Raw genomic sequence first — 18,727 nt, 5'->3', positions numbered from 1 at the left:
TGAGTGAACTTGGACAAGTCACTTCATCTCCTGGGTTCCTCATATGTAAGATGAGGGGATTGGACTGCTGGACATCTGAGATATCCCTCAGCTCTGAATTTAGGATCCTATGAAAGTGCAGGGTGGAAGAAGGGAGGGGGAGAGGGAAGAGAGCAGGACAGAAACCTGAAGAGAAAGAGGAAATAGGAGTCTACTGTGTGGGTGAATAAGTGCCCTGCGGCCAGGAAGAAGCCTATATTTTCCATCCTGCATTTCCACGTTTTGTTTAGTGTGGAGCCCAAATAATGATGCTCGCCACTTCTTTGCCACTTTCTTCACAACAGTTCTATGAGGTAAGTAGTCCAGACATGACTATGGGCTGTCCCCTTCACAACACCACCAGCTCCCCAGCCAGAAGGAACCAGAAGCCCAGAGGGAAAGGTGATAAGAAACCACAGGCTCTGACAGTAGGAGAAGGACACCCTCTTGTGGCGTCTTCAGTAGTGGCATCAGGTGGTCCTTGGGTCTGTTCAGTCCTAACTCTTCCTGACCCCATTTGGGGTTTTCTTGGCAAAAATACTGGAGTGGTTTGACATTTCTTTCTCTAGCTCATTTTACAGATGAGGAAACTGAGAGAGTTAAGTGACTTGGTCAGGGTCACACAACTGGCAAGTGTCTGAGGCCGAATTTGAACTCAGGTCTTCCTAACCCTAGGCCCAGCACTATCCACTTCACTACCAAGCTGCCCCCTCAGATGGCCCAGGGGCTAATAAAAACCAACAAGGGGGATGATCTATCGCTAGACACCCCCACCCCCAACAGGAATTCACTACAGAAGTCCATCTGGTCCTTTGGCCATCCCCATCCTGTAACCCCAACCCACAGCGAAACAAATGTTCAGGAGCTAGGGTGGGGGCAGTTCAGCCCCATCCTTGTTTCTGCTTCAGGTACTTTCAAGGCAAACTGGAAGGGCTAGAGTGTCACATTCCATAACTGACTTTTCCACCTCCACAGTCTCCATCAACATAATTGGGAATTGGTTCCCTCCCCTATAAAACTGGCCACGGGTCACAAAGTCTGGTATAATGTAAAATCACTGGATTTGGACTCAGGGGACCTGGATTCAAATCCTCACTGGGCTACGGACCTGCCCTATGACCTCAGATTATTCATTAAGTGTCTCTGAACTTCTTTCCTCGAGTGTGCAAGTGAGAGGGCTGGACCTGGATGACCTCTCAGGGTCACTTCCAGCTCTGACTTCAAATCTATCAGCAATCTGAACTCGTCATTCCTCTGCTCAAAAATCCTCGGTGGCTCCCTATTGCCTACCCAAGAGAGTTGCCAGAAGTCCCTCCACTATCTGACATCCAGCTTTATTTCCTGCTGCTTCCTGGTACACTGCCCTATACTCTAGCCTAGAGGTGTCAAACATATGGCCCAAGGGTTGTTTACCACCCACATTCTCCAGAGGGTGCCTGAAACCAGATTAAAACGTAACTGTGAAATGTTTAACAAAATAAATAGAAATATAATAAAACTGAGATAATATTACGTTTGAAAACTGAATGTGCTGCCCACGGGGATCCTTATGGTATGGCTGAGTGGCCCCCATTTCTACTGAAGTCTGACATCAGGGCTAGAGCCAACTCTTTGCCCCCAGAATGTGCCTTGTTTTCCCACCTCCAGAGCTCTGTTCCTACTACTCCCTAGTCTTGAAATGTCTTCCCTCCTCCATTTTGCCTTCCTTTAAAGCCCATCCTCCACCTCCACCTCTTTCGCATCCCCCTCATTCTAAATCATCCCCCTCAGAACTGTCATGGCATCACAGTGATCATTTCTCTAATGAATTCATCATGAGATAATGTGTGTTAAGAGTTAGCTGAGTTTCTACCAGTCTCTAAGTTCCAAGAGAGCAGGGACTTTATGTCTTATCTACACTCTGTCTGACTCTTTATCTCCCCTAGCTCCTATCTTGTTCTATGGACAAAAATGAGTGTTTGTTGAATACCCTAGTGCATTGTGTTCTGTTCTATTCCCAGAGTCCGGAGGGCTACAATTAGGTTCATGTAAAACCTCTGCTACTACCATAATTCCCTGGGTGACTTTGGGCAAGTCACTTTAACTGTCTGGGACTCAGTCTCCCCCTCTGTAATATAGGGGTATTGGAGTAAGAAATCTCTAAGGTCACTTCTAGGTCTAAATAATATTTGATGTTTCGTTCCCATGGTATGATGGAAAGATCATTGAATTTGGGGTTAGAAATCTTTAGTTTGAGTCTCAGTTCTTGCTGTGTGATCCTGGGCAAATTACTCAGAAGTTCAGTTTCCTCATTTGTAAGATGGGGATAGTAACATCTATGTACCCTATAGGACTGTTGTGAGGAAAGGACTTTGAGCCATATAAATGTGAGTCATTCTTATGATTTGATCAATTCACCCAACAGGCATCCTCTAGTTTGTGTAGGACCCTGAACTAAATGTTGCAGGGAAACAGATGAATAAGAGAATGTCCTTACCCTTAGGGTGTCCAATAGGAAGGAGTCAAGCAAGTGGATAAATAATTGTAATCCAAGCTGTAACTAGGGTGGGGCCACTGGGACACTGACCCAGAGTGCCAACATTTAGAGGCTGCCAACTGTTAACACATATATTTTTCAGTAGTTAGAAGCAAAAAGCCATAGCACTGAGGTGGCAAGAGTAACTAGTTAAAATAAGAAGTTCTCAGATGGTGTGTCACGGCACCCCAGATGAACTCCTCCTTAGCCTGATTCTTTCCATCTCAAGATCTGAGTTCTGTCCCTCAGGTCTCTCCCTAAACCCATCCTTCCAAAAAAAAAAAAAACCAACCCTGAATTTGTCTTAAAAAGTTGCTCTGGGGGGACCTTTTGTGCTACTCTTTCCAAGGTGGTCTATGGTATTTACCATCTTGCTGGAAATTCCTAGTTGTAGTTCTGACTAGGATGCAAGGCAGACTGTGATAAGGGCCACAAGAGAAGGAGAGGGAGATCAAGGATGGATTCATGAAAGAGGTGACATTTGACTGCCATCCCCCCCTTTTTTTGCCAAGGTAGTGGGCTATGGGCATAGAATATTACATACATTTCAGATTCAGTTATACCAGTTGATTTTACTGAACTGCTTTTTTTCTCTCTTTTTTTAATTCTTTGTTTTAAGGGGAGGGGGGAGGATAAATTTGAAAATGATGGTGATATAAACACAAAGTAATAAAGTAGACACATGGTCCAGGAGTTACTGATAGGGTTTTTGATTGCCTTTTTTGGAATATTTATATTGTCCCTGATTTTTTCCATTCTTTTGATATCTTTCCCTCACTCAGATATATGTGCTGTAAAGTCACCCCTCTGTGCTGTCGAGATTGTACCTACAGTGCAGATTTTCTCAGTATACACTTGATATGATCCAAATGCTCTTCTCAACTTCATCTTCCTTTTTGTTGCTGCTCAGCCGTTTTTCAGTCATGTCCAATTCTTCATGGGGTTTTCTTGACAAAGATACTGGAGTGGCTTACCATTTCTTTCTCCAACTCATTTAAAAGATTAGAAGACTGAGGCAAATGCAGTGAAGTGATTTGCCCAAGGTCACACAGTTAGTAAATCTGAGGCTAGATTTTAACTCAGGAAGATGCATCTTCCTGACTCCAGGCCTGATACTCTATTTACTGCATCACCTGAGTGCCTCTTTTCTTCCTGAGTGAGGCATAAAACAGGGAAATGGATACTTGACAAAGGTTATGCCACTAATAAGGAGGATGTCTAACACACGGTATAAATGGAAGAGGGATTCCCCATAGATTGTGAGGCCCTCCAGATGCCCTTGTTTTCAGATAGTATTGTAACAATTACTTCAAGCCCTAGAAAATGATAGGCCCTCCTTAAGGAGATCTATGATTGGTCACAAAAGATTGGACTAATAATGCATACAGGAAAAACCAAGTAGATGAAAGATACCTATTTATTCAGATTCTGACTTGCAGTTGAATTGCCATTCTGCTGGACTGGAAATCAGTACATATATCTAGTATGGGCAAAACAGATGAACAATAAGCTGAGAACAGAACTGAATAGGGGAGAGAAAGACAGCTCGATTGCCTTTGGGAAATTGTACAATGCTTTTGATCCCATGTAGCTCTCCCTCTCAAATGCAAAAACTCAACTTTTCAACACAAATATTTTCCTAGTGTTCCAATGTGGTTTCAAATATTGGAACACCACAATTGCTAGGTGTTGTGAGTGGTGCAAAATGCAATGGAGAGAGGAATGGTGGGCACAAGTAGGCTGTGGCATATTCCCAATGAAGTCTTGTGCAAAACAAGTGGGAAGGCAAGAATATTATTAGAAAAGGAAGTGGTCCCAGTCATGATGTAACAAAAATAATAGTAATCACTAACCTTTATATCACATTTTAAGTTTTGCAAAGCTCTTTACTTTTATCTCATTTGATCCTCACAAGTAACCCTCAGATGTAAGTACTATTAATAATAATAACAACTAATATTTATATAACACCTACTCTTCATCAGGCACTTTGTGGAGCCCTTTACAATTATTATGTCATTTAATCCTCACACATGGGTAGGTAAGTACTACTGTTATTCCCATTCCCATTTTGGCTCAGTCAATAGACTGCTGGTACTAAAGTCAGGAAGACTCATCTTCCTGAGTTCAAATTCAGCCTCAGACACTTAACCAGCTGTTCGACCCTGGGCAAGTCAATGAACTCTGTTTGCCTCAGTTTCCTCATCTGTCAAGTGAGCTGGAGGAGGAAATGGCAAATCATTCCACTTTCTTTACCAAGAAATCCTCATAGAGAGACAGAGTGGGGCAAACTATCTCATACAGAAGAGGCAAGGGAAAATGGTTACAATGGAGGGGAAGAATAGGAAGGCAAAAGGGAATGGGTCAACCTTATTCCTATTGAATCTGGCTTGAGGAGGGAGTGAAATACACACTAAATAGGGGATCTCACCCTCCAGGAGAATAGGGGGGGAAGGGGATGTGAGGGGGGATGATGGAAGGGAGGGCAGGCTGGGGGGGAGGGAAGTTGGAAGCACCCACTTGTGAAAAGGGACAGGATCAAAGTAGAGAATAGAACAAGTGGGAGGTGGGATAGGAGGGAGGGAAATATATTTTACAATACATCTACTATGTTATTGTTTTGCATTAGCCGCACATGTACAACCTATACTGAACTGCTTGTCTCCCCAGTGGGGGTGGGTGGCAGGGGGGGGAAGGTAATGAATCTGGAATTGAAAGTTTTAAAATCAAATATTCAAAGATATATAAACGTGTGTGTAAAAAAAAATAAATTAAAAAAAAAAAGAAATCCTCATAGACAGTATGATCCATAAGGTCATGAAGGACATAAGGACATAATTGAAAACCAACAAAACTTATTATGGGTCAATGGTATATATATATATATATATATATATATATATATATTTATTTATTTTTAATTTTCATTTTCAGTTCAAAATTCCTCCATTCCCTCCCACCCATTGAGAAGGCAAAAAAAGATGACACCCATTATACATATGCAAAACATATTTCCATAATGAGTCAACAGTATAATATGGTTTCCCCAAAAAACTCAGGTTGCATTATTAATAGGGGCCTGGTGTCCAGATTGATGAATGATACAGACCTACTGTTCTCGCCTTCATTAGACTATACCTGGAATATTGTGTTCGCTTCAGAGCACTGCATCTTAGAAAGGACATTGACAAACTGGAGTTATGTCTAGAAGAAGGAGGACAAAGACACTGCAGTTCAAACCGTATAAATGTAGCCTGAGCCTTAGCTCTGGTTCCTGACATAGGTTTCAAATCCGAGAGATTTTTAATAGTAATTTATCCATCTGGCTCACTTTACCCCTTGCTCAATCGTTTTTCAGTCGTGGCCAACTCTTCGTGACCCCATTTGGGGTTTTCTTGGCAAAAATACTGAAGTGGTTTGCCATTTCCTTCTCCAGCTCATTTTACAAATGAGGAGACTGAAACAAACAGGATGACATGGCTTGCCCAGAATCACATGGCTAGTAAGTGTCTGAGGCCAGATTTGAACTCAGGAAGATGAGCCTTCTTGATTCCAGGCCTGGTGCTCTACCCACTGTGCCACCTAGCTGTCCTACTCAGTGAAAAAACATAGAGCTTTTGAAGTTGACTCAGATCTATACACATATTGGTTGGCTTCCCATCCAGTCAAGGAACAGCAAAACACTTAATCAAGGTAGAAATGCAAGAGATTGTGTTTTCTACAGGAAGAGACATGACTTTTGGGATCAACAGACAGAACAAATATAGATGAAAGAGAGTTGATCCCCAAGATCAGCAAGGACAGATAGTAAATGGACACCTGGAGACCCTTGGTAAGTCCAGTTCCCCTGGAGCAGAAAGTGCCAGAGGTGGTTTGAGAAAGCTGATTAAATTCTCAAGATGAACATTTACCTTTCAGAAATGGGCAGATGATACAAATCAGGGACTAGGTTATTATTTTGTGGATTATCTACATTTAAGAAAGTGATGGAGAAAATATTAATATTTAGATTAAATTTAAATGTGTCATGTAGAATTTTCCAAGAGTCAGTTGTTAAACATTTACCAGCATGCCCATGATTATCCTTCCAGTACTGAAAATGATGTAATTGCTGAACCACTTTCAGGGATCTTTGAAAGACTGTGGAGCACAAGAAAAGAGCCAGAGAACTGGAATGGGTCACAACCAGGGCTGGTGACTTGGGTTTTACTCCAAGGTGAGGCTTTGTCCAAGGGTTGGAAATGTGTCTGAGCCTGGGAAATGTGAAGGCCTCCATCATCAGGCACTTACCCTTCTCTAAGGAAGAAGGGGAGAATGAAGCCTAGCGATGAGGAAGAATAAATAGGAAAAAGAAACAATTGACAAGTTCAGGAGCAGCTTCTGTGAAGTTGTTGTTTGTCCTTCATTCTTGAAGAGGACCGTGACATCAGGAAGATGATGCCGTGACATGCAAGTGAATTGGATTTAAGTGAGGGAGGGCTGTGCAGAGTCACCAGCCTCACTTTCTCCTCTGGAGCCATCTGGGTCCAATGGCAAGATATAGATAAGGAGAACTGGAGATGGCCCCCAGTTCTGTGGAGTAGGAAGGAGGATAAAGTTTGGAAGACTGGAAGGAGGGAGCTCTGGCCTCCTAGACGTGGGGAAAGAGGCCCAGCTCTGACTGAGCAAGAGAAGTCCCTGAGTACCTCCTTGCATTTTCCAGAGGAGTAGAAAGGTAGGTAAGCATCAGGCTGGGAAGGGGTCTCCCCATTCCCAAGCAAGGCAGGGGAAGGGAGACAGCACCTTAGCCCCCAGTGGAGAACCGTGCACACCTGGAGACACATCTTTCACTCAAAGTTTTGTCCTTTTTATTTACTTACTTTTAAAAAATTTCATCCTTTAGAAGAATGTTCCTGCAAATAGGAGTCCAAGAGTAGAGGTGGTCAGCACCCAAAAAGACTGAGGGACCCTACATCCTGTTCTAATTCTTCTCCTGGATCTTTAGAACAGAGCCTGTTGTTCTGGTAGGGTTAATGCCCCAAAGAGAAGCCAGCTGTCAACAGTGTGGTGAAACAGTGCCCCACTGGAAGTCAGTAGGCCTAGAGATCCCCCTTCTTCTATAAAATTGAGCATGGGGAAGCAGCTCTAATGATGATAATAATAGCCAGCATTTACAAAGCATTTTAAAGTTGTTCATTGTCTTGTTCAATCCTCACAACAAGCCAGGGAAAGAGGTGCTATTGTGATCCCCATTTGACTGATGAAGAAGCTGAGATTGAAAGAGGATAAGTGACTTACCCAAGGTCTCCCAGCTAGTAAAGTATCTATGGCAGCTAGCAGACACCACCAGGACTGAAGTCAGGAAGATTTGAGTTCAAACCTGGCCTCAGATATTTAGCTCTGCAACCCTGGGCAAGTCATTATCCTCTCTCTGCCTCAGTATCCTCATCTGTAAAAATGGGGATAACAATAGCACCTGCCTCTCTGAGCTGTTGTGAGGATGAGATGAGATAATCACTATAAAGCACATTACCTGACACATGATACTATAGAAACATTAGCTGCAATTATGATTGTTGTTTTTAAGGTAGGGTTTAAATTAAATTAATCTGACTCACTTTGCCCCTACTCTGAAAACTTGGATCTTTTGAAGTTAGCATAGATCTATACATATTGGCAGCTGGTACAGGGGGTAGAGTGCCAGCCCTGGAGTCAAACTCCTCTGAGAAGACTCCTCTTCTAAGTTCAAGTCTGACCTCAGCCACTAACTAGCTGAGTGACCCTGGGCAAGTCACTTTACCATTTTGCCTCAGTTTCCTCATCTGTAAAATGAATCAGAGAAGGAAATGTCAAACCATTCCAGTATCTTTGCCAAGAAAACCCCAAATGGGATCACAGAGAGTTCGACACGGCTGAAACGACCAAACAATAACATACTGTACATATATTCCGGTTTTTGCCATGTTAACGTCTCCAGTCAAGAAACAGCAAAATAGGGCAGAAATGCAACAAATTGTTTTCTCTACCAAAGGAAATGACCTTTGGACTGGAGAGATGGTAGCTAGTCAAGATAGATACTTAGCTACATTATTGTTGTTAGTATTAAGGAAGGCTTTAAATTCCAAGTACTCCTGACTCAGATCCAGTCTGGGCATGCATTGTGCCACCTAGTGGCTTCAGTAACAGATTTGGGCTTCTTTTGATGCCACATCAGTTCAAGTACACTGAGTGTGAGTATGATGGGAATGAACCCTGGGTCTCAGTCTGTGGAATCCAGGTGCATCTGTGAAATAGAGGCCTCTTTGCCCACCGGAGCTTTGGAATAGTGCCAGGTCTCTTCTGACACAGGCCAGCATCCTGGGGTCTTTGCTCCCATGGGGTGATATCTGCCACCTCCCCCCACAACTGGGCGTGTTCTGAGAACTGCTTCCCATAAGTGACACTTGGGCTACCTACCCCAGCTCTCCTATTTGTAATTCTGAGGATGGGCAAAAGGTATCCTGAATTAAAAAAAAAAAAAATAGAGGGGCCGCTAGGTGGTGCAGTGAATAGAGCACTGGAGTCAGGAGGACCTGAGTTCAAATTTGACCTCAGACACTTGACACTTAACTAGCTGTGTGACCTTGGGCAAATCACTTAACCCCAATTGCCCCAAATCCCCCCATAAAAAAAAATAGAAGGAAGAGAATGGAGTTGGCCACTCATCCTGGTAAAATTATAGAATGCAACTTGTTTGCTTGTTTTTTTTTTATCTTATTTTTCTTAGTTTGGGGCTTTTGGGGTTTTTTCTTTGCTTGTTTGTTTTGGAGCACACCTTTAATTTCCCTGAAATAGGAAATTCTTGGGGATTTCTCTCTTTATCCATCAAATTGGGATTTACAGTTTGAGAGAGTGGCCTGAGGCCCTGATGCATTAGATGACAGTAGACATAGTGTTTTATTTTTCCCAATTACATCTAAGGACAATTTTTAATATTCATTTTTAATAAATTTTGAGTTCCAAATTTTCTCCCTTCCTCTTCTCCCTCCTCCCGAGGATGGTAAGCAATTTGACAGAGGTTATATGTGTGAAATCATGTAAAACATATTTACATATTAGTCATGTTGTATAAGAGACATACCAAATGAAAAAACTGTGAAAAAATAAAGAAAGTGAGAATAGTATGCTTCATCTACATTCAGACTCCATCAATTCTTTCTCTGGATATGGATAGCATTTTCCATCATGAGTCTTCCGGAATAAATGACAGTGGATGCTAGGCCTGGAGTTAGGGATACCTGAGTTCAAATCCTGCCTCAGCCACTTACTGTGTGATCCTGAGCAAGGTACTTAGCCTCAGTTTCCTCCCTGTAAAATGGGAATAATAACAGCACCTATGTCTCTAGATTTTGGGGAAGATGAAATGAGAAAATAGTATTAAGCATGAGACATATAGTATGCTTTCAATCTATTCCAATATGTTAGCTATTAATTATTTTCTCACAACAATCCTCTAAGGTAGGTACTGTGATTATCATCTGGAAGCTAAGACTCAGAGAGGTTGTGAGTTGCCCAGAGTCATACAATTAAGCCAATGTCTAAGGGAGGATTTGAACTCAGACTCCAGGTCCAAGGGGAAGGATATAAACATTCATTAAGCACCTATTATATACCAGGTACTGTGCTAAGGAGTTTACCATTTTTAAGTTGGGCACTGGGCTACCTAGCTGCCTTACAAGAGTAGTTTTATTCCCCTTCTCCCTCCCACCCTCAGAACAGTTTGGGACTCAATCTTCCCTCGAGTCTTCCCTCAAATCTTTCAGCTCAGATAGGGAAGGCATAAGCAAAGTCTCCAGCTCCCTGGTTTGGCTTAATCTCAGTGAGAGGCTGAGTCTGTGTAGAGCATTGAATTTGGAGTCAACAGACCTGAGTTCAAATTCTGGCTCCTCCTTATAATCTCTATGACCTTGGGTAAATCATTTCACCTTACCCTCTTACCCCATGCCTCACTTTCCTCATGTGTAAAATGAGGAGATTGGTCCTAATGGCCATGAAGTTCCATCCCTTCCAACTCAAAATCTGGGATCCATCTTTACCCTTAACCCAATGTTCACCTTTTGAAGTCTCTCCCTTCCTTCAAGGCCCAACTCTGGGACCTCTTACTCCAAGAACACTCAGAAAACTTCCAGGACCACTCATTTCCTCCTATGAGGCCAAAATTATTTCTCCCTCCTCATCTTTCTCCCAGGTCTGGACCTTTTTGAGCTTTGATTCAGTCTCCCTTGGACTTAAAGGCCTGATATAATGGACAGGGATCCAATTTGCTCTGCTTAGCCCAGAGAGCAAGGTGTACATGTAAATGTATACATGTATGTGTGTGTCTGTGTAAATGTGTGCCTATGTGTGGGCATTATATCTGTGTATGTGTGTTATATGTGTGTTTGTGTGAGTAAATGCATAGATGTGTGTCTGTATAGGTATTATATGTGTATATATAAATGTGTGTATATGTATTATATGTGTGTTTGTGTGTGTATGCACTGTGGTATGTGTGTGTCATTATATGTGTTTGTGTGTAAAATGTGTGTATTGTGTGTTGTTTGAGTAAACGTGTACATGTGTAAGCATGTTTGTGTTCATATATGCATGATAGGTATGTTTGTGTATGGATGTGTGTATGCATATCATAGTACATTCGTGTGTAACTGTGTATAATGTGTGTTTGTGTGTAAGTGTATACATACACGCACAGCTGCCTTGTGTGTTTACATGCATGTGTGTGTTATGTTTGTGTGTGAGTGTATATGTGTGTATATATTTTCACCTGTGTGTCTGTGTATGTGTGTATGTGTGCATGTATCTAGGTGGAGCAGTGGCAATGGGGGGGGGGGTGGAGAGGGAGGGGAAGCTGCAGAGGGATCAGATTTGGGGCTTGCTCTAAGGAAAGTCTTTCTTACAACCCAGAAATATCTGATAGGGCAGACTTCCCCCCCCCCCCCCCCCCCCGCTCCACCCCCCATGAGATTATAAACTCCAGGACGTTGGGTCCAGTCCCAAGTGCCTCGTCTGCAGCAGCCATTTGTCCAATAACAATAACTCATTTCACTAACCCCTGGAAGTTGTCCGAGGAGCCTTCCTCACCACAGCCCCGTGAGGTGGGCGGCGCAGGTATAACTAACACTCCTCCCTTTACGATGAGGAAGCTGAGGTTCACAGAGGTCTTCTGACTTCCCCAGGGCCCACAGCTAATGGCAGGCTTCAAACGCAGGTGTTTCCTGCCACCGAGCGCAAGGGCCCTTCCCCTGTACCTGGCCTGCACATGGGGAACGGATATGTGAAACAGAGCCCAGAAAGGGAAGCTATTCGCGTCCTCTGCCGACTGAACCCCTTCGCCCCTAACTCCAGCCACTGTGTGCTTCACTTCTGGGGGATGGCAGATGTCTGTCCTCCTGGCCGAGGGGAATCCGACCCTGGCCCCGGCCCCTGGTCCCGCCCCTCCGGGGCTCCCGAAGTCTGCTCCCCACGACAGCCCGCGCACCGCCTTCCAGCTGCCCTTCTCCCAGGGCTCTTTCCTCTCTAACCTTCAAACCCGCAGAATTCTCCCAGTCTTGACAAACCTTGCAGTCACCCTGCTGCCTGCTCCTCCTCACCACCCACTCCCTCTCGAGTCCCACAATCTGGCTCCCGCCCCCACCGTGCCACAGAAGCTGCTCCCTCAAAGATGGTCAGGAGCCAGCGGCTGCTCCCCGAGCTTCTCCTCTTGGCAAGGCTGGAGGCACAGCAGGAGGCGGGGCGGGCTCGGAGGGAGTCACTTTAGGTCAGGGGCCTCGGACTTAGGAACACTATTCTATCAGCCTGCGTGGCGCCCACCCGACCGGCAAGCCCGGGCAATGTGTTCTATTAGTGCGAAGACTGCTTGAAATGATGGAGTTTAGGTCAGATCTGCTCTGTAGCCCTTACTGTCTGGGTGATACCTCTGGGAGCCTCAGTTTCCTCCTCTGCAAACAGAGAATAATAATTGCACCACCCACCTTGCAGGGTTTTATGGAGGAAAAGTGCTTTGCAAACAGTAGCTGTAGCCAAAGAAGCTGTTTGCTAACCAGAGGAGAATTTATAGGTCACAATGCCAATTTATTACAAAACCAGGAGCAGGCAAAATCAATAGCTTCCCCGAGGCAAAATATAGAGGGTGGGGGTAGCAATGAGGGGTCCTTTGCAATGGTTTTTTAAATTGTCGTACCCCCTCTGGGCTCACACTCCCACCCCACCCCCAAGATGGGTCCCCAGGGGTGACTACGCCTTCCCTCCAAATTCTAGGGGCAGCTCTGAGAGATTGGAGCTTCTCACACTATTATTCACAAGCCCCCATCCAATCTGTTCCCCCTAATATCAATTAATCGGTTGAAATCAATTCTTTTTTACAAAGGAATATTTATAGAAAAAATATCCAGGACAAAAGTTACAAAAATATCTTCCAATCTGAGGAAATCTTTTCCTCCCCTCAAAGAGCCCCACATTGCCTATAGATAAACTGTCCCCTTGCCCATCTGGTCCAGCTCCTTGTAGGATGCAGGGTTTCAGCTGACAGGCTAATTCTCTGCTGGACTGGATCAAGCAGGCCACTCAGATCTGGTGCCTTAGCTGACATCTCCTATGGCTACCTCTCCTGGGATCTCTGCTGCATATGCCACTTGCTGAAGGGACCTCTGATGTCTCTTCTGATTTTTCTTTTTCTTTCTTTCTTTTGAAGGCAATTAGGGTTAAGTGACTTGCACAAGGTCACACAGCTAGTAAGTGTCTGAGGCTAAATTTGAACTCAGGACCTCCTGACTTCAGGACCAGGTGCTCTATTCACTGTGCTGCCTAGCTGCCCCAATTGGGGTTTTTCAAAGATTATCACAGGATACTCATTCACATACAATCAGAAAAGAATAAACCCAAAGAAGTCTGAATTCAGGGACACACAGCAGCCAGCTGAAAGATAGGACAACCTGCTTGTCTTCCACCCTGTGCTCACCACTGTCCTCCTGACTTCAAAGCCACAAGGGAAGAAATGAGAGAAATCCACTGCTCTGATCTTCTTAGGACCCTGCCATTTCCAGCTCCTCGGTCATTCAGAAGACACTTCGTCAACACAGACCCAGCCCCTCAGTCCCTCATGGCCAGAGGCAGGCTCCCCAAGCATCCAAGGTTAGACTGAAACCATGCCAGGGGCTGTCCTGTGGCTGCCCTTCAGCCCTGCTGCATGACCAGATCATCTTTTTCCCCACTTAAACATTTTTTTAATAACGTTTTTCTTCACTTCTGTGCAATGGGTCATCATCTGCCATGACCTCTTCATCACCCTATGGAAATCTTCAATTTCTTAATTCACTGAGATATATGAGATTTGGAGGCAGCTAGGGGGCGCAGTGGGTACAGCGCCAGGCCTGGAATCAGGAAGACTCATCTTCCTGAGTTCAAATCCAACCTCCAACACTTATTAGCTGTGTGACCCTGGCCAAGTCACTTAACCCTGTTTACTTCAATTTCCTCATCTGTAAAATGAGCTGGAGAAGGAAATGGCAAACCACTCCAGTGTCTCTGCCAAGGAAACCCCAAATGGGGCCACGAAGTTGGACTGAAAATACAACTCAACAATATGAGACTTGAATTATCTCACCGATGGGTAGGCAAGCATACTTTCATGGCTTTAAGAATAAGTGTGCTGATTTAAAAATCATTAAAAAGACAAAACCAAAGACAACAATCTTCAAGAACCAAGGATAACAACCAACCACCCAGGACGAATAAATATATAATTAGCTGACATGCAAATTTTCTTATTCCTTAATTTTTATTTTTGTTTGCTTTTCTTCCTATTCCCTTCCCTTGCTTTCAAAATAATTGTGTCATATGGCACATGTTTAAAATTGTTTCTTTTGAGTTTAAGAGAAAAGAATCCATCTAAATTCTTGTGGTGTGGCATTGAACTTAGAGGAAGGAAGATGAGTTCAAATCCTGTCTCAGACATTTACTAGCTGTGTGACTCTGGACAAGTTACCTAACCTCTGCTGCACTTTTTCCATCTGTAAAATGGGGTAGCAACAGCACCTATCTCACAGGATTGTTGTGAAGATCAAATGAGATTTTTTTTAAAAAAAGACAAAAGCACAATATTTAAATAAATATATTTGCTTTTAAAGACAGAAAAGTCTGCTTGCCTCCACCCTTGAGTGAGATCATTCAAGTCTCTGGTATTAAAATGATCCCAGAATAATAGAATGTCAGAGCTAGGAAGTCCCTTTTTCATTTTACAGATGAAGAAACTGAGGCCCAGAGAGAGTCAGTGACTCAGCCAAGGTCCCATGGGTCTTATCTAACAAAAGCATCATTTGAACCCAGATAGTAAAGGCATCCATACTAGCTTCAGATTCCAAATAACACACAAAGAGGGAATGCAATTTTTAAAACTTGCCCAGAGAGCACGTGCCCCATTTGTACCAGGGACACTGGAGCAGCCTACACTGACCTTACTACCGTATTTAGTTCCCACTTCTCTTTTTGTGTCTCTGTCTCTGTCTCTGTCTCTGTCTCTGTCTCTCTGTCTCTGTCTCTGTCTCTCTGTCTCTCTGTCTCTCTCTCTCTCTCTCTGTCTCTCTCTCTCTCTCTCTCTGTCTCACTTTCTCTCTCTCTCTGTCTCACTTTCTCTCTCTCTCTTTCTCTCTCACTCTCTCACCTTCCCTCTCCCTCTCTCTGTCTCTGTCTCTCTCTCTGTCACCCTCTCTTTCTCTCACACACACACGCACGCACATGTACATACACACACAAATATATAGACCCACAGGCACACCTACAAAATATATAAACATAGTCATACACAAACACATCCATATACATACACATATATACATACAAATATGCAAATACCTATATATACAAACCAATATACACATACACATGCCTACATACATATACAGACACACCTACACAACCTATAACACACATACACATAAACATATATAAGCAAATATCTATTCACACACACAAACACATCTATACAAATACCCTTCTCTGCTATGATTTTATCTCAGACTCAGTCTAATGAAGCTGCATAGATCACACCTTTCTCTACCTTCAGGCACCTCTTTGAACACACTGTTTTCCTGAACTGAACCTCCAAGATCCCCTTATCTCCCCAATATCCCATTCACAGGATGGCAGCCGTCTCAGCACACAGCACACCTCCTGGGTCCCACAGTGATGCTCATCCTGCTTTGTCCGACAATTGCAGAATCTCAGAGATGGAGGGAACGTCAGAGGGAAACTATTCCCAGCCGGACCTGAGCAGAAAAGGAATGAGGCCTCTAGAAGGTGGCCATGTGGCCTCCCTTGAAGACCTTCATTTCCCTCTGAGTCATCCCAGCTCTGATGCGTCTGCAGCCCCTGACACTGTCCATCACCACCTCCTCTAGACACCCTCTCTCTGGCTTCTCATGATTCTGCTCTCTCCTGGTTCTTTTCCTGCCTGTCTGGTTTTTCCTTCTCCATCTCCTTTGCTGGTTCTTTCTCCTGCTCATGCCAACTAAATGTGGATATCCCCCAAAGCTGTATCCTGGCCTGTCTTCTCTATAACATCTCTTCCCTCCTCATTTTCACCTCCTAGAATCCCTGGAATCCTCTGTGACTCAGCTGAACCTCTACCCTCTACAAGCGACCCTCCTTGGTCCCATCCTGCCCTGCCCCCTACTTTGTAGACACCTTGTATGTGCATAGTTATTTTGCCTATCCTCCATTAGAGTATCAGCTCCTTGAGGACCTTTCTTTGTATCCTCAACACTTAGCGATTTGCCTACTGACCTTGAAATCCACTTTTCAGTAACTTGTTCCCAGTTCTGTTCCCTGAGGCCAAGCAGAACGAATCTAGTCCGAGGGGTGGCCAGGTGGCTCAGTGAATAAGAGCACTGGCTCCAGTGTCGGGATGACCTGGATCATAATGTGGGCTCAGACACTCAGCACCACACCCAGAAATAACTGGCCGTGTAACCTTGAGCAAGTTACTTAACCCCGATTGCTTAAAAAAAAAAAATGAATCTTGTCCTCCCATGTGACCCTCTTTCTAACACTTGAACATTGGTCCTACTGACTAGCCCTACCCTCCATTCCAAGTCTTTTTTTTCTTTCCTTTTTCCAGTCTCCTCAGTTTTTTTTCCAACAAGTCTTCAGATGGTACAGTCTCCTATGCCTTCACCATTCTTCACCCTCCCTTTTCTTGACATGTTCTAGCTTATCAATGGCTTACTATAAATATAGTACCCAGAAACTAGCAGAATATCCTAGATGTGGTTTGAGCAGGGGAGAGGACAGCATTTGGCTATTATGTCTCTCATTCTAGACACTGTACCGTATTCCACTGCAGAATCGTTGCCACCTAGTAATCGTTGCTTCTCTTTTTTTTTTAGTTCAAAAATTGGTTTATAACCTTTCACCACGTAATCGTCATCTGGTATGGTTCTGTTCATCAAGCCACATAAAACGTAAACAAAGCAGCAATGTATTCACCAGTGGCATATGTCAGCACACATACATGGTCAGTATTCAATTTTAACATATTAAAAAAAATTTAAAACAAAACAAAGGGGTGGCTAGGTGGCACAGTGAATAGAGCACTGGCCCTGGAATCAGGAGGACCTGAGTTCAAATGTGACCTCAGACACAACACTTCCTAGCCATGTGACCTTGGGCAAGTCACTTAACCCCAATTGCCCTGCAATCCCCCCTCCAAAAGGCAAAAAAAAATATTAAAAACAAAACAAAAACATATTCATGAGTATTCCGTGAATCCTAATTTTACAGTTTAGTAACAAATTAACTTTAAGTAATTAACTGGCACCTTTTTTAAAAAAAGCTTCATATAATGGTCACATCCCACTTTTTTGCAAAAAAAAAAATTTGGCGTAAAATCTGTGACAATTATGCAGTGAAATGTAGTACCTCTCTTCATGTAGCTGAAGATTGAATTGACTGGTCAGTCAATATGGGAGGGTCGTGGGAGGGCATTTTCTCCTCTCATTCCCAAATTTTTGGTTTCACCAGTGACCTCCTAATTACAAAATCCAATATTTTTCCCCAGACAGCTTCCTTGACCTCTAGATGATGTGATTCCATAAACCATTCCCTCTTTCTTCATCCTTCCCTGGATGTCCATATCATTGCTCTTCTTGGTTCTCCCCTCACCTCTGGTCATTCTGCTATTACTGTTGAGAACGCCAATATTTCAGTGACCCTTGACACCTCACTTCAGTCATTCCCACGTGTCTAACTTTGTCACTTCATTTCTTACACACACCCCCTTCTCTCCACAAAGCCATCAGTCCTCATTACCTGCTGCCTTGGCAAGGGGAAGAGTGTAGAGGAAACAGAGCTTGACTGGAGACTGAGGGTTGGGAGGACACTCCCATTTGGGGGATTCAACCATCACCTCCCTGCAGATGACTTCTGTTTTCCATCTGCCTGATGAAAACCCTGCTGGGATGGGGGTGGGGGAAAGCAGTGAATGGGAGCAAGAGAGAGTGCTTCCTTTGGAGGCCAAAGATGCGGTTCAAGTCTTAGGAAAATCCTTGCCCTCTTGTGACCTTGGTTGTTTCATTAACCTCTCTGAACCTGTTTCCTTCTCTTTAAAATGAAGGGGTTGGACTCGGGCTCTGTGCAGCCCTAAATCCATCACCCTGTGATCTGTAAAATGAAGGCACTGAACAAGAGAGACCTCTGAAGCCTCTTTCAGTTTTTCTATTCCCAGGACTTGATAATAGTGCTTGGCACACAGCAAGCACTTAATACGAGTTCTACAATTTATTCCTTGCAGCTCTGATGTTCTCCATTTGTTCCATAGTCCGCTTCTCATGTAATTTCTTCCTCTCTCTCTCCCTCCCTCCCTCTCTCTTCTCTGTCTCTGTCTCTCTTGTCTCTCTCCCTCTCCCTCCCCCCTTTCTTCTCCCCCTCCCCCATTTAGGCAGACTCCAAGTGGTGAGGAAACAGGCCTCCCCTTCCCTTGGAGGGAACACAAACCCTTGAAGGATTCCTGAGTTTGCAGGAGCCTGGGCCTACAGCTGGTCTCCTTAGGAGGGGAGGGAAAAGGAGGGAAACCATCCTAAAGCATTTGGATGAGTAGGTGGAGCCAGGAAGCTGAGTCATAAAAACCTTGGTCAGCCGCTGGCTCAGAATGTCGTCAGCTCTGCTGTGCAAATGAACATAGAG

The sequence above is a fragment of the Petaurus breviceps genome, unplaced genomic scaffold (genome assembly GCF_028583685.1).
Source record: "Petaurus breviceps papuanus isolate PSGF00001 unplaced genomic scaffold, PetGlider_PUasm1.0 90994, whole genome shotgun sequence".
Taxonomy (NCBI): domain Eukaryota; kingdom Metazoa; phylum Chordata; class Mammalia; order Diprotodontia; family Petauridae; genus Petaurus; species Petaurus breviceps.
The sequence above is the reverse complement of the archived record's forward strand: the minus strand, read 5'-3'. Positions refer to the sequence as shown.